The sequence below is a fragment of the Vidua macroura genome, chromosome 1 (genome assembly GCF_024509145.1).
Source record: "Vidua macroura isolate BioBank_ID:100142 chromosome 1, ASM2450914v1, whole genome shotgun sequence".
NCBI classification, from domain to species: domain Eukaryota; kingdom Metazoa; phylum Chordata; class Aves; order Passeriformes; family Viduidae; genus Vidua; species Vidua macroura.
This window is the reverse complement of record NC_071571.1, coordinates 18,129,383-18,143,603: the sequence shown is the minus strand read 5'-3', so window position 1 is coordinate 18,143,603 and position 14,221 is coordinate 18,129,383. Positions and strand designations below refer to the sequence as shown.

General features: G+C 36.9%; 1 protein-coding gene across 3 annotated transcripts in view; it reads right to left on the bottom strand.

The window, feature by feature from the left end:
• Positions 1–14,221, bottom strand: part of PIP4K2A (phosphatidylinositol-5-phosphate 4-kinase type 2 alpha) — a 108,154-nt gene that overhangs the window by 53,635 nt on the left and 40,298 nt on the right. Inside the window, exon 1 of one of the 3 annotated variants that reach the window (XM_053970623.1) lies at positions 2,244–2,328. The exons of the other annotated variants lie outside the window; for them this stretch is intronic. The gene's annotated coding sequence lies outside the window, so the exon portion shown is untranslated. Of the gene's footprint in view, positions 1–2,243; positions 2,329–14,221 lie in introns of those variants that run through there. 3 annotated transcript variants of the gene reach the window in all.

Genomic DNA, 14,221 nt, shown 5'->3' with positions numbered 1-14,221 from the left:
GATGAACACACAGTAGAAGTGACCTTTGGTAAAGCACACCAGCTGAGTAACGGCATATCCCAGCAGCACAGACCATTAATTAATTTAAACCTTTCAAGTATAAGGTCTGGTTGTCTCTGCAATAGGACATTTTTGGATAGATTTGATGAGGCCAGACTGGAAAATGTGCACAAAAGAGAATGGAACACCCATGTCATTAGATCTTGGTGGAAACTGGAACCACATGGGGGGGGGGGGAGAAGAAACGATATCCAAAACAACCCCCCCCAAACAGCTCTTGAAAAGCTAAAAGAAAAGGGAAAGGTCACAGGGATCAATTGTCTGCTTCACCATCACTGTGTGAAGAAACAGTCACATCTGAAAGACACTAAATACAAAATGCAAAGAAAACATTGAGTCTTCCAACTTACCTCAAATGAGTATTTTGCTTCTTTCTCTGTGTGTCAAAGTTAAGCACAACAGAAAATGTGTTAAGATGCATACGATACCTTTGACAAGTATTATGTCCATCTCTTCATGTTACCCATTAAATACAGTTAGCTCCCTTAGCAACAGCAAATGAGATGTGCATGTGAAGATAAAAGTTCAGTATTCTAAATTACAATAGAAACTGTTACAATAGCTGTAATAATTACATAAGAAATAACCATTTTCCTCTAAGGAGTGCTTTTGAATGTAATAAAATCATAATCAAGAAACAATTTCCCAAGAAATTGAGATAAACAAGAGATAATTGCAAAGCATAAATGAAGCAAAAAGAGCTCACTGGTCAGAGAACTGAGTGTTCAGGATCGAACATTCATTTAACTGCAATTACTTCAGAGAAACCACATGTACAGCATCTCTATAATAAATACATATGCATCACATTGAAAAGGAAAATTCTTTTAGTCCTGTAACCTACATCCTTTAATTGCCTTGAATTATTGTTGCCAATGCAAAATTTTGCTGCAGTTTGTCTTTTTTGAAATGAACAATGCTTGCTGTATCTTTGAGGAATTCAAATCCAATAAAATAGCCTTAGAGAATGTATTGCTTTAAATATGAATGACTAAAACTTTAGTTGCACAGTAACCATGTATATTATGTATAAATACTTCATGTGTATTAATAACATTTGTAAATCCATGCACACATGATATTAACAAGAGACCCAGAAACCCCCCTTTTTGTAATTAATTCAGTATCTTTTGTGATATTAGTATAAGCACAGGTGGTTATGAGACTTGGAAACATCTCCCTACAACTTACAAGCTTTAGGACAAAAGAATGTTAAAAGCCTTAGACAGGCATTGCCCCTTCAAACATGCATACAAAAAATCGTGGCTCAGAGTGGTGGCTTGGCCATGGGAGGTGAGAGAGGGCCAAAGCAAAAAGAAGTTTTCAGGCAAAAAACGACTGATTGCAACTCATTTTGCTCCTGTAGGTTTAGCATTGAATTCACACTGTCAGGATAACAGAGGTTGTAATTAAACTGCAAATAAGGGAATAATAAAAGCCTACTGGACACTGAATAAATAGTAAGACTCAGCTGGTAATGATTTTGAAATTAGCACACAGAGAGGTGTTCCCACAAAGCCATCTTACACTGGTGACATTTCAAATAAGCTTCTCTAATTTATATGATTTGAAATCAAGCAATGACTAGATCATAAATTGTTAGGCATTATTAATAGCCCTTATTTAATTCAGATACATTCACCCTAAACACCACATTACTAGGGCAATGCATAATTAAGCATTAGTTTTCATTCTGTCAGAACATAAGCAGCAATAAATTGCTTGTATGCAAAGTAGACAATGAGATATTTAAACTGCATATAATAAGGCAATTTACAGCATATATTGCATGTTTAGCTAGAAGAGTCAGAACAATAATCCTGTTTTCCAGTAGATACAAGCTCATGCCTATTGCTACTATGCTACAGCAAGAAACCTGTGTAACATATTACAGCTGATATTACTCATTTAAAAACCCAAATCAAGCAATCAACCAACCAACCAAAAAAAACCCCATAAAAAACCCAATAAAGCCATGCACAATATCCAAAATTTAATCCCAAGAAGACCACAAATCACACCCAGACTACTTAGCAATGCCTTGGTTTCTTCTGAAACTCTCTTCCTATTTAAAACCTTCATACTCCATGGTTGTTTTTTTTTTTAAATTTAATGTTGCAGGTTTAGTATACAGCATAGACACTGTTTCCTTTTATTTTAACATATCAGCCCACCAGACTCACTGCAACTATGCAGGGATGAGGTGCTTTCACACCAAACAGCCTGATAAAACATCTCAGTTGTGGTTACAGATCTTGGCAGTTTCACACACAGGAAAATCCATGCTGCTCCTGATGCTGGATGTGGCAGGACTTGTGGAAGTGCTACTTCTTTTCAGCTGTTTATCTCCCAGCTCTCTCTGTACTGAAAGCTAATTCACAGCAGTCTGATCTGTTGAGACAAACAAGCTACAACTGGTTTGTTACTCTAGGAGCAAGTCAAGTGCATTTTTCACAAATTTGTGTATTTTTAAAGACTGATTTTGGAAGAAGTGGGAGTGGTAGAAAGACTTAAAGAAATTATTGGGATGTAAAACTAGAACTGAACTTTTAACACCACCAGCAGTTCTGAGATTTTTATGTTCAGGGTTTTACTTTCTGCATCACAGCTTCTCCTTTGGCAAAGAAACTTGTACAGAAATACCAAACCATATTTTTGGTTCAGACACAAAGCCACCATTTTGAACAGGCACAGACTTCCTCAATGGCACAGTTAATTCATTTACTGGCAGGTTAATGCTTATGAAAGCAAGCATATGGGCTTCTTGTGGATTGATCTTACAGAACAGGGCTGCAGAACAAGAACACAACAGAGGAAACTCTTTGGAGTATAAAATTTCACATTTAGGGGACTATTATTTCTCATTCTTCCAGCACCTGGTTGATACTATTGAACACCCTGCAAGTCTTACCAAACAGAGCATTTTCCTGATCACTAGAGCAGGCGCCTACAAGATAAAGTTTCTTCAACTTATTCATTCTATTGTCCTTAAAAAGCCCTTTCTAAAGCTGCTCCTATTTTGTAAGGAGTAGAGGTTTAAGTTAAAGAACTAGGCCGAGCGGTGACAGGCAAGGCTATAGGCAGGCATTTACATCCTCTCCTTCCCAGATGTGGAACACTCTGTGGTATTGCTACCAGGACAGTAAACGCCTTGTGCTGAAGTATAAACTGAAAGTGAAGTGATTATTTTACAACGCTTTGAAATCTACCTTGAAGGGTCTGAAAAGGGTGGATGAGGTCAGCAGCTAATCAATTTTGTGGAAGACATTTGCCTGTTACAGGGCAAAACCATCATTTGATAAATGTCATTTGACAGTTTAAATTACACTCAAACCCATTCTTGCAAGAGAAATAAAAGGTTAAGTTAAGTTCTGCTGCAGAGAAATAAATCAGTTCAGCAAAATACTTCTTAATATGTTTTAAATGAGGTTTTCATCATTTCAATCACACAAAAATTCATGTCTTTCTTTCCCATACCCCCCCCCGCTACCCTGCAAGATAAAAACTATCCAGGCTTTTTTTTTTTTTTTTAAATTTTGCAAGATGTTAGACTTTAAAGGACGTAGAAGACTTCTATATAAGGAATTTCCAGTTACCGATTCAGAATCAAGTCCTGAAATTAATGCAACTATATGACTAAGAAAAACAGAGAGCAAAGCATTTAACTTTTTCTGAATCTTTAGAATCATTGCAATTTAAGGTATATGAACAGAAAAAAAAACCCTAAAAAATTAAAAAGAAAAAAACCAAAATCAAACAAACTTAAACCACCTTCCTGCCAGGTAACAGGCAGCTATATAAAAGAATATAAATTTTACATGTCTCAAAACATCTACCAGCAATTACCAGAGCAGCTTTGTGTTTTTTACAGTTCAGGTGATGCCTATCATTAGATTTCTGGCTTTCAATAAAATACAGTAATTTAATACCAGAAAAGTAGGCCAAACTGAACCAAGAGTATTCCAAACTGCCTTAACATACACTTTTCCTAAAGTACTAACCACAGAATATCTGAAATACTCGGCAAGAGTATTAAATATATATCATATTTAGCAATACTAAGAAATTAACACCTCAATAACAGCTATTACATTTTATCAAAAAGAGTAGCAAGACCTTTGTGAAGTCTTATGGTCTGCCTTTGAATTAAAAAAAAAACAGACCAAAGTAAATTTCACAGCAGACCCCAGATATTTTCATGAGACTTTTTGGCTGCTGTTTTCCACAGGAAAAGGATCTGTTTGGGCAGGGAAGGTCTGCAGTACATGCATCCATGTGGAAAACAGGATATTGTGACATACTCAAGAAAGCTCTGGACAGGATGTTGTCCAAACACAGTCCTAAAACAGAGCAAAGAAATGGTTTCCAAAAAGCATTCATGTTCATTTTTAAATTTGGAGTATCAGGGTCCAAAAATCTAGACTAAGGGTTTTATAGGTTGGTTATCACTCCTTTTCAGAGAGTTTGGAATGACAGGGTTTAAAGAACCTATAACAAAAGCACTTAAATTGCATTTCCTTCCCATCTACTTTGATTGCAAGCTTTTAAGTCTTTCAAGTCTCTTTGACATTTGCACAGTCTAGAATATCCAGAACAGCTGCTGTATACTGTCAGACAAGCATTAAGTCACATTTCTGCAGATTTTGTTAAAGTTCCCATGAATCTCCTTACACGTTTCAATGAGTGCAAAAATTAACACTTCATAATGTGCCAAATAATCAAAGGCCAAAAATAAATTAAGCAGCTCAGATATAGTGTCTGTCATGATAATCCCCCATTCTCCTAAAAACTAGGTCAAATGCCATAATATGTACAAATACATTAATGCCCATTAATGAAATGGAAAATAGAATAATAGAAATATTACTTGTTTGTAGTGGAGATTTTTGACAAGCTAAAGACTTCTAGTAGCAAAGGGCACACAAAAATAAAGTCCTATCTTAGTCCAAAAGAAAATTGTAAAGGACTGCAAGCGCTTTGTATTTGGATGAGTTGTGAGGCACTCTTTAGACATGAGCTCATCCTTGTTTGCAAATGCAATTGTTAAGAAGACCACAAGACAAGGGACACAGCTCAGACAACAATTTGCAAGCTCTTAGCTTGCCACAAATCTGATAAAAAACATTTTCTTTTTTGAGCAAAAATATCAAGTTGTCCCCTTGAAACTTAAATTTGTGCTGGAAGGTTGATGCACTTTGACAATCTTTCATATCAACGAGCATCCTCAATTATTGTTTGGAATAGTGATTCAAAATACACACACTTGTCACAAGGTCTGATAGCCATCTGGTCTGTATTTTTCTAATTAAAAAACAAAATGCTTATCTGGCAACAGAAACTTTTAGCTCACTTGGCTTTGTCCTAAAAGCTTCATAAAAGAATGACTGAAAAGAGGAAGATAGTAGGATGCACCAGGTATTTATTATGACATAGGGAAAGGTTTGAAGAAGACAAGCTCAATTCTACATACAAAGTAAAATATACACTTCAGAGAGATGTTCTGCTAGTTCTCTAAATTATCTATTTATTGTAGATTCTAGAAGAAGAATTCAACAAGGAAAGAACACAATGAAATAAAATTACACTTCTATTCCATGAATCATGTTACTAAGGTTTGGAGAAAAACCAAACTTGCCAACCAACCAGAAAACAAATCTAAAGGAGTCTATTAAATCATGCTCATCTCATAACAGCTTTTAAGATTATATTTTTCATGTATAGTATATCTGAACAGGGAAAAATAGTTAATGAAATTAAACATAAAATTCCAGTATCTAGTTGAACAAGCAAGGAGATGCTGTAGCCTTACCTGAATGCTATAACTGAAAAATGAAAATCGATAGAAAAAAATTCTCTTCAACCCAGAATGGCAAAGTATAATGGGAAAAGAAACCTAAGGAACCATTTTGCATATAACACTCGGCCTTTTAATGAAGAGAAAGGCTTTAAGAGCATCCTGCCTAGGAAAAACAACCTGGGAAGTATGCAGAACAAATGCCATGAAGCAACAATTTAAGGCATCAGATGGGCCTCATTATTTTTCATAAGTTATAACAAATGTAGAAAAGCCAATTTTTTGCCAATTTTTACACTGGTATAATGAAGATAATGCATTTCACATTATTATTACAAGTAGCAACAGTATTAAAGAAGACCAATTGTGAAGGGGGTTTAATGTGCTGTCATATATTCCCATCTCACAAATATGTTATTATTTAGAAAACTGTTGACTTGTGAAAAGACGACATTAAAATATGATTCCTTCTGGCCATTTCTGACTATGCACTAGGTGAAGGTTGGAGCTGTGAGGCAAATTTTCTGCAAACAGCAGCAATGCTATTTGCATTATATAAATCTAATTTTAAAAGTTAGTTAACTGACCAAGAGCAACACTGGGAGTACACGAAGGTCACACCACCAGTGCTCTCAGAAATATGGTGCAGCCTCGGCTGCTCTCGGTAACATGGACCAACAGAATAATTGGAGAGCACGAGGGACAGAACTTGCTCTGCCAGCACATCTTAGCCTGCAGCCAAATGAACCTTTTTTAGCCTCAACCTAAATCTCCTATCCCTCAGCAGAAGTAATAACTTTACATGTAAGCACCATGCAAAATACTGTCCTAGAGGTCCAATGGGTAGGAATTGCATTTCCTTGGTTTAGAGAAACCCCTCCATTCACCTCTCTGATGCATCTTGGTTGTTGCACTGTATTCCTCTTGCATTTACCATATAGTCTTTTACTTCAAAGTAGTGCAATGCCTGAGGTTGGGCTAACAGGTCTGTAGTCACCTGTGAGGGTTATCTGCTTTCCAGGTTATATCAGGATTTGTGGTGGTGCATTCCCCTCCATACCCTTTTCAGGCTGCACTGCAATCTGAGAAATGCTCATTAAGTCTCAGCCTTGAAAACAGTACCCGGGCTCAAGCTCCTCTTGAGCTTATCAGAAAGACTATCTGCTCCCAGGAATGGCTAACAAGCTCCTGTTTCCCTTATGAACAGCCTTTGAAATTTTTTTCTGCCTGAACGGCATATGGTTCTTGTTCTTACACTTTCAAAGAAAGTGCTGACCCAAAGTGTGGCCAGGATGACACATATGACTAAAGCCCACTCTCTTGCAACCCTATAAACAGTGGTCCAAAATGAGTCCTTTGAGCTCTTCTGGGCTGCAGTGGGCTCTGACCAGTGACCTCGCTCTGACTGGGGTCTCTCAGAGCCAGAGAACCCTCATGGTTTGCATGGAGGATCGCTGACCAAGTCCTGGACTCAAACCTCCATTCCTGAAGGCTCAACCCTTCACCCAACAGGAGATGCAGGGCATTCAGTCTTTCACTGACCTCCAAGGGGAATCTTTCACAGGTGCCTTACCTGCACTGACTCTTCATGTCAGTGTACATGCACCTGTGCATATGCTACAGCAAATCTGAGAGGAATGCTGCTTTCTTAGATGTTTAAATACCTTGGATATTGAAGCGAGATAGGCCTGTAAGTAAGCTTGTGACATATGACTTAACCTTACTTAAATACTGCTAAGTGTTTGTTCTTTTGCTGAGTTGCTAAGCATAACTTCAAGGTTATAAAGTTAGGTTAAATGCTACTAAGTGTTATTCCTCTGTTAAATTGTCATGGTTAAGTCATAAATTAAGTTTAAGGTGTAAGTTAAGTTAGGTATAAACTAAGTGTTGCTCCTTCTTTAAATTATTTGGTGTAAGGTAAAAGGTATAAGTAAAGAACTGTTAAGTTTGAGTGCTGTTCAATGCTGTTTTAGGCCATGTTCCTTTTTATCTCACCCTCACTGCCCTTAACACAGATATCCTTAGACTGTTCACAGTTCATTTCTGTTTTGATTGCCTGGATTTTGTTTGGTTTTGCTATTGCTTTTCCTTGCTGTCCCTTAACTGTCCTGTAACTACTAGAGTGAATCTTGCCAATGAACTTTGTCATGCTGTCGCTTAATATTAAATCTGGCTTTTGCTGATACCCTTGCCAATGATTTTTTTAAGCTATCTCAAACACTCCTTCATAATAGGATCCAGACAGTTTTGCTGCATGAAGCCACTGTATGTGCTTCATTTATGAAAATACTCTCAGAGCAAAAGCAGAAGCTCTTGCTGGTCAAGACACCATGACATCTGGAAGAGGACATGAAAGGCCTTAAAGTCCCAAGGAAACCCAAAAACAGCCCAAACTGAATAGCAAGCTCAGAACAGACATCTGGGATTGTTTAAAGGTTGTTTTAGCACTTTCCTGTCCACCTCATGGTCACTGACTTTTTCTGTATATAGTTTCTAAACTTGCATTAATCTCCACTTCTCACAGACATTAAAATACACACTTGCTTGGATATATACTCTGCAGCTTCTGGCTACTGAAGCAATGAGTTTATGTGCCGCTCTTCCAGTGTTTGGGAAAGACCCGTATCCAGGTATGGTTATAATGAGCTGGGTTTTGCTACTGCACAGGATATCCTTTTTCCTCACAGAATCTAAATTTATTTTGGCAGTAATATTACATAAAAAATTTCATTAATTCATTATCATTACTTATGAGATACTAACTGCCCAGATATAACAAGTGTAACGTTCATTTTGCTGAAGGCCAAGTATTTAAATTATTGCACATTATTTCAAAACCACAGAAAGCCTTCCCAGCCCTGCAGAAGAAGAGGGGTGTAAGGGGAGGGTGTAGCAGAGCCACCAGGGGCTCACTGTCTCCCAAGTCCTGTCATCCTCCTAGTTCAATTAAATCGGGAGTTGAGATAATTATACAACTCAAGGTAAGCATCTTCTTTATCCCTTGATAGGAAATAAAACAATTTGTTAAAAGCAACATAATATAATTGTGTGACCTTTTTCGTCTGTTTACAGGTCAGAAAAAATCAGAGGATTTCCATAAGCTTAGGGGGACAATAGGACACATCCAATAGGCAAAGACATAAATCCGCTTTCTATTTATACTTTTTATAGCCCATAAATAAAAAGCAACCCCAGTGGTTTTAGTGCTGTTAATCTGAACATGCATCAGTGCATCTGAAGGGAGAGCAAACAGAAATTACCAAACTTTGTCATTCAGTAAGCACAACAACACCACCACATTGGTTCAACTGTAAAGACAAAACCAAACTGTAATGACACAGTTTTCTGCAGCAGCTTCTATTATCCTAGCCATGATACCACTGTGCCAAATCCAGTCAAAAAGCATTTCCCATGATGAGGTGGTTGGTGACAGTATTTGATCAGCTGCCACTCATTTCCTCTCCTGAATCCAGGAATCACATTTCCACGACTCAGAGAGCAAAACCACCCCACAGAAACTCTCTCTCATCAGTGACATGCAATACATACATCAGGTTATGTATTGCTCATGAACAGTGTGAGAAAGAAAATCTAGCTTTTTGATTATTTCCATATGTGAAAATCCAAATTAAAAACATTTAAAGATTTAATTTACCCCTTAAGCAAGAATTTCATATACATATATACATATTTTACATATACACACAAATAATTTAATAAAAAAGCCCTGATCTGCCAACATGCATTTTCAACCATTAATGCTAATCTGAACACAGCAAATTCTCCAATGCAAATTAAAAAAAAAAACAAAAAACAAAAAACCAGCAAAACGAAGAGTTCTGAATAATGCACCCACAGTGAGCACAACATTGCATTTTTGAAGAGCTGAAGCCACATGGTATTAAACCAAGCAATATTTTTGGGACCAGAGGCAGGAGGAGGCTGCCTGCACAGCACAAGGGCCAGTTAACACGACTCACAGCTGCTTTGCATCACTGCACCAGCACAGGCAATCTGGAATGTGCACCCTCATGCCCTCCCTGTTCCTCTGTGCACACATACTCATTGTCCCATTTTCAGTCTAAGAAATATTTTCTGAAAAAGTGTTAAAAATGAAATACTGCCCTTAGTTTTCATTTAAATATAAAGATCTGAAAAACATACTTTTTTTTTTAAAGAGAAACTCACAGTAGGAGCCTGTGCCATTTTTCTCAAGAAGACTGAGACCACAAGCTACTATACTTTGTAAAATACACGGTAAAATGAGACATAACAGTAATCTGCACTAATGACAACGCAGACACTGATTTCTACAACAGCAAAGTGAAGGGGCTGCAGGGTCAGGTGTGATGTGTTGGCCCTCCAAGCCATAAGGAGTCGGAGGGAAGTTCACATGCAGCAAGTTAAGGATCCTGCTTGTCACTTTTAATCCACCAGGTAACATACAAAACCCAGGATGGACTAAAACTATCTACTTCAAGCTTGTAAACTCAGGCTTTTATTTCAGGTATTTGATGCCCTACCATTATATATGGAAACATTTATGATTTTGTACAAATTTGACTAAAATGCGCAGTTAATACTGGGGCACTTTACAGGAAATCTAAAAGAAACACCTCTGTCTAGTTACAAGAAAGCTTTTGAGAAGAAAACAGGCTCAGTGAGCCACAGGTGTTCTCAGAAAAACATACAAACAAGTCAGTGTTGCCACCATCACTGCTAAAGTAACACTTCAGATCTGCCCCATTTTTTTCTGCTTTTGTACCAAAATTTTTCCCATTCTGACATGCCTGGGTGTGTGGTCAGTTTGTGACAAACCAGAGCTAGAGCCAAAACTAAACCTGCCAAAAAAGGATTTTTGTTCATTTGGATGACTTGCCAAATCTGCTCACTGCGAGGCTGCAGGGAAGTGGAGGCAGCAGAGAAACGTTTCCTCCTGCAATTCCTTAGCCTAAAGTGTTTGGACTATGAGCTAAAGCCCCTCAAGTTGGGAGCACTGCTTGCAGTTTGAGATGTGATTATTACACAAAGTGAAGAAAAATTAATCAAAAAAAATGTACTTTAAAAGTTAAATGAAATTTGAACTTCAAAACCTTAAAAGACAAAATGAAAAATGAACCTAATGACTGAACCTCCTGCACATAAACCTATTTTGACATTTGATTTTGCTGCCAACATTTAAGTACTTAAAAAACCCTGAGTTTGCTGAACTGCAAAACTAACTTTGGGTAACAAACTTGTTTTTCAGGTGCAGACAGAATATTTTCTTCACTTCTGCTAATGAAGTTGAACAGATAGGTCATTTAGAGTTGAAAAACCAATTGGGACTCAAAAAAAAAAGCAAAAAAATACTTGTTTTCCTTTTTTGGTGCCCTAATTAAAAAATGTTATGGAAGATGAGATTTAATTTTGAAATCTTAAAGCGTGTTTTCTGAGTTGAACTGATTATAGTCTTCAGATAATACTTCCTTTGTTTAAAAAAAATATTACAAAGTCAAGTATAAAACTTGGTTTGATTAACTTATTTTCTAGTTTGTATATCCAGGATATTTAAGGTTGCTTTATTTAACTTAGGAAAAAGAATGCTGGTTTAGTGCATTGCTTTGCAATATATCAGATGGAACTTGACAAAGGGGATTTAAAAAAGGATCTCTCAAAGAACAAACTCTTGCCTGCCAGCCCACTGTCAAGAATCTTCAGAAGAGACTGACATGCAGTAGACCTTCCTACTTATATAGTACTGACTTCATTAAATACAAATACAAAACAGAATTAAAATCAGTTACATATCAATATCAATCAGTTGCTTATCAATTTAAGCTTCATTTAAACTTCTGCTTTAGAATTCACTACAGTCTGCTGCCTCAGAGTCACTTAAGCAGACCCTTGTTTGACATGCTTTTTGTCTCATGTTACCTTTTAGAACCTGAATGGATGAGATTGCTCTAACCCCCAAGTAAACAGAATTTCATCTACTTACAGCAAGAAAATGTACAATTGCTAAGCAGTCATCAAGAAAATAGAATAATCTTCAATTCTTGGCTAAGAACTGCCATGCCTAAGCATCAACAAGATTGAAAAAGCATGCATCATTTAAAAGAAAAACATTAGGTTTCTTTTTACCTTAAAATATTGTTCTTCTTTAATTCAAGTCTGTATGACAAGTTTTCAATATTTACACATCTTTCCCAGGTAAATTTTCTGTCTCAATATAAAAGAAGACTTGTAAAGAACTTTGTGTATTTGTCAAACACAAGACAAACATATCCTTTTTTTGACAGCCAGATAGTAGAGAAAAACCCATTTACTCTAATGATTCAGAAATTCTACAAACTTAGTGTTAAAATTTTCTTTTTAAAATTTGAAGCAACAAATAGTGACACACGCTACCTTGGCCTAGGCTTACAGAAGCAGTTATGTCAATAAAATCTTTATCAGCCAACAAACTTTATATCACAAACTCTAAAACTTGAATTCAAACAGCAGTGAAGCCCAAAGCTCTGCTGAACTCTTGGCTAGGAAGATTATCTTTCCAATTCTCATCTCTGTTTCCCTTAGACTGAAGACATCTTTGCAGGCTTCAAATACAGGAAGGTTGCCAGCACTGTAAGGACATCTTCCTGTCTTCAGGTTCCCTGTATTGTCTCCCTTCCACCTCTACTGTCTAGCAGTAAATAAGCCCAGAAGGCAAGACAGATCAAGTAAAGCCAATTTTCAGAGCTGCACTTGGCACAACACGAGGAATATGTTGTTTTAATAGGGTCATAATCCAGGGGGAAAAAAGAAAACACTAGAAAAAAGAAATTAAAAAAAAAAAAAAAGGCAAAAAAAAGTTTCAGACTACAACGTGTAAATTCAATGGCATAAAAATGACTCATGCAGCCCTGGCTAGTTCAAGTGACCTCAAATACTAACACAGATACCATTAAAGAAAACACTAAATAAATACACATTCTAAAATAACACACCATCTATCTGCCAGTGCTAAGAATAGCCTTGTACTAATCTTTTCAAATACTGAATGATGGATAAACAGATGCTGTCGTACTGTGATCTCTCTAACCACAGCAGTGGTTGTGCTTACCCGACCCAGGACTGAAAGATCTAAAAGCAAGTATTTTACTTGTCTGCCCACTGCCTAAGAGAAAAGATCTTCCATTTCCTCCAACACAAGGGCTCCTGAGAATCACCTGCAGTGCAAATGGGCTCTAGAGGAACCAGTGCATAGGTATTCACAAACAATGAAGGTAATTTATCTCTCTGAAGAAGCAGAGGTTTTGTTTCTCAGTGTTGTTTTAATGAAATAAAACATGTCAAAGAGAATACAACTAGCTCAGATGAATCCCACGAGGAAAGCAGCCCCATTTCCTCAACAGTAAGGTGGAATTAAGGACTAGTACCAACCAGGAAGTCATTTCAGTTACTTCTTTTGAAGTGTTAGTACACATGTAACATATATACAGAATACTGTAGTCTTACATTTCATTTTGGTTTACCATCTGGAAATTAGTTTTACTCAGGTTGTAATGCAGTTAAAACTAGCTCTGCACTTGACAGTGTCACTAGTAAACCACAAAGTAGACCTAATTTATGCCAGCAAAAAATTGCACCTCTGCCAGAATAGCTTACTTCATCTCACGTGAGCTGGAGACATCAGTACAAGCTGTTTTGGAAGGAGTGCAGTTTCACAAACAAATCGAAAACACAAAACAGATCTTGTCTATCAACTATGCTTGTCAGAAACCAATTCCTTTTGAAAGGATGGGTGGTGCACCTGGGTCTTTTGCACCCAACCTTACACAGATTTTTGGACGCCCACTTTAGAGTACTTCTCACCTGGTTTTCAGGAGAGCACAACAGAAACAGCTCCCACTGACTTCTGTTCAATTTTGGAAAGTCTGTACTTCCAAGAATTAGCTCAACAATGTTTCTAATTGAGGTTTTAACATGAAAAATTAATCTCTGCAGATAAGCTCTAAGTCAGAGCTTTCCAACTGAGATAGTATTAATTGTTGTTGAAATGTCTCTGAATTACAGTCAAAATAAAAATGCACAATGGACATAAGTTAGCATTAAATGATGAGTTTACTATTGGCTATTGGTTCTATACAAGGCATGTTTTCTGTAAAATATGCAGCTCTTAAAGCCTAAAAGTAATGAAAGGTCAGTGACATAAAACAGGAACAACTTTAACTTCGGAAAGCATGAATTTTGCTGTTTAAAGAATCTCCTGATAAAGCGAATGCTGGAGAGAATGTGATATGAAAACAACTATTGTCCTATTTCCCTTTCAGAAGTGCTAATTCACAAACTGTCATCAGCTACACGTTTTCTTTGTTTTTGAAAAAACAGGAACAATTTTTAAAA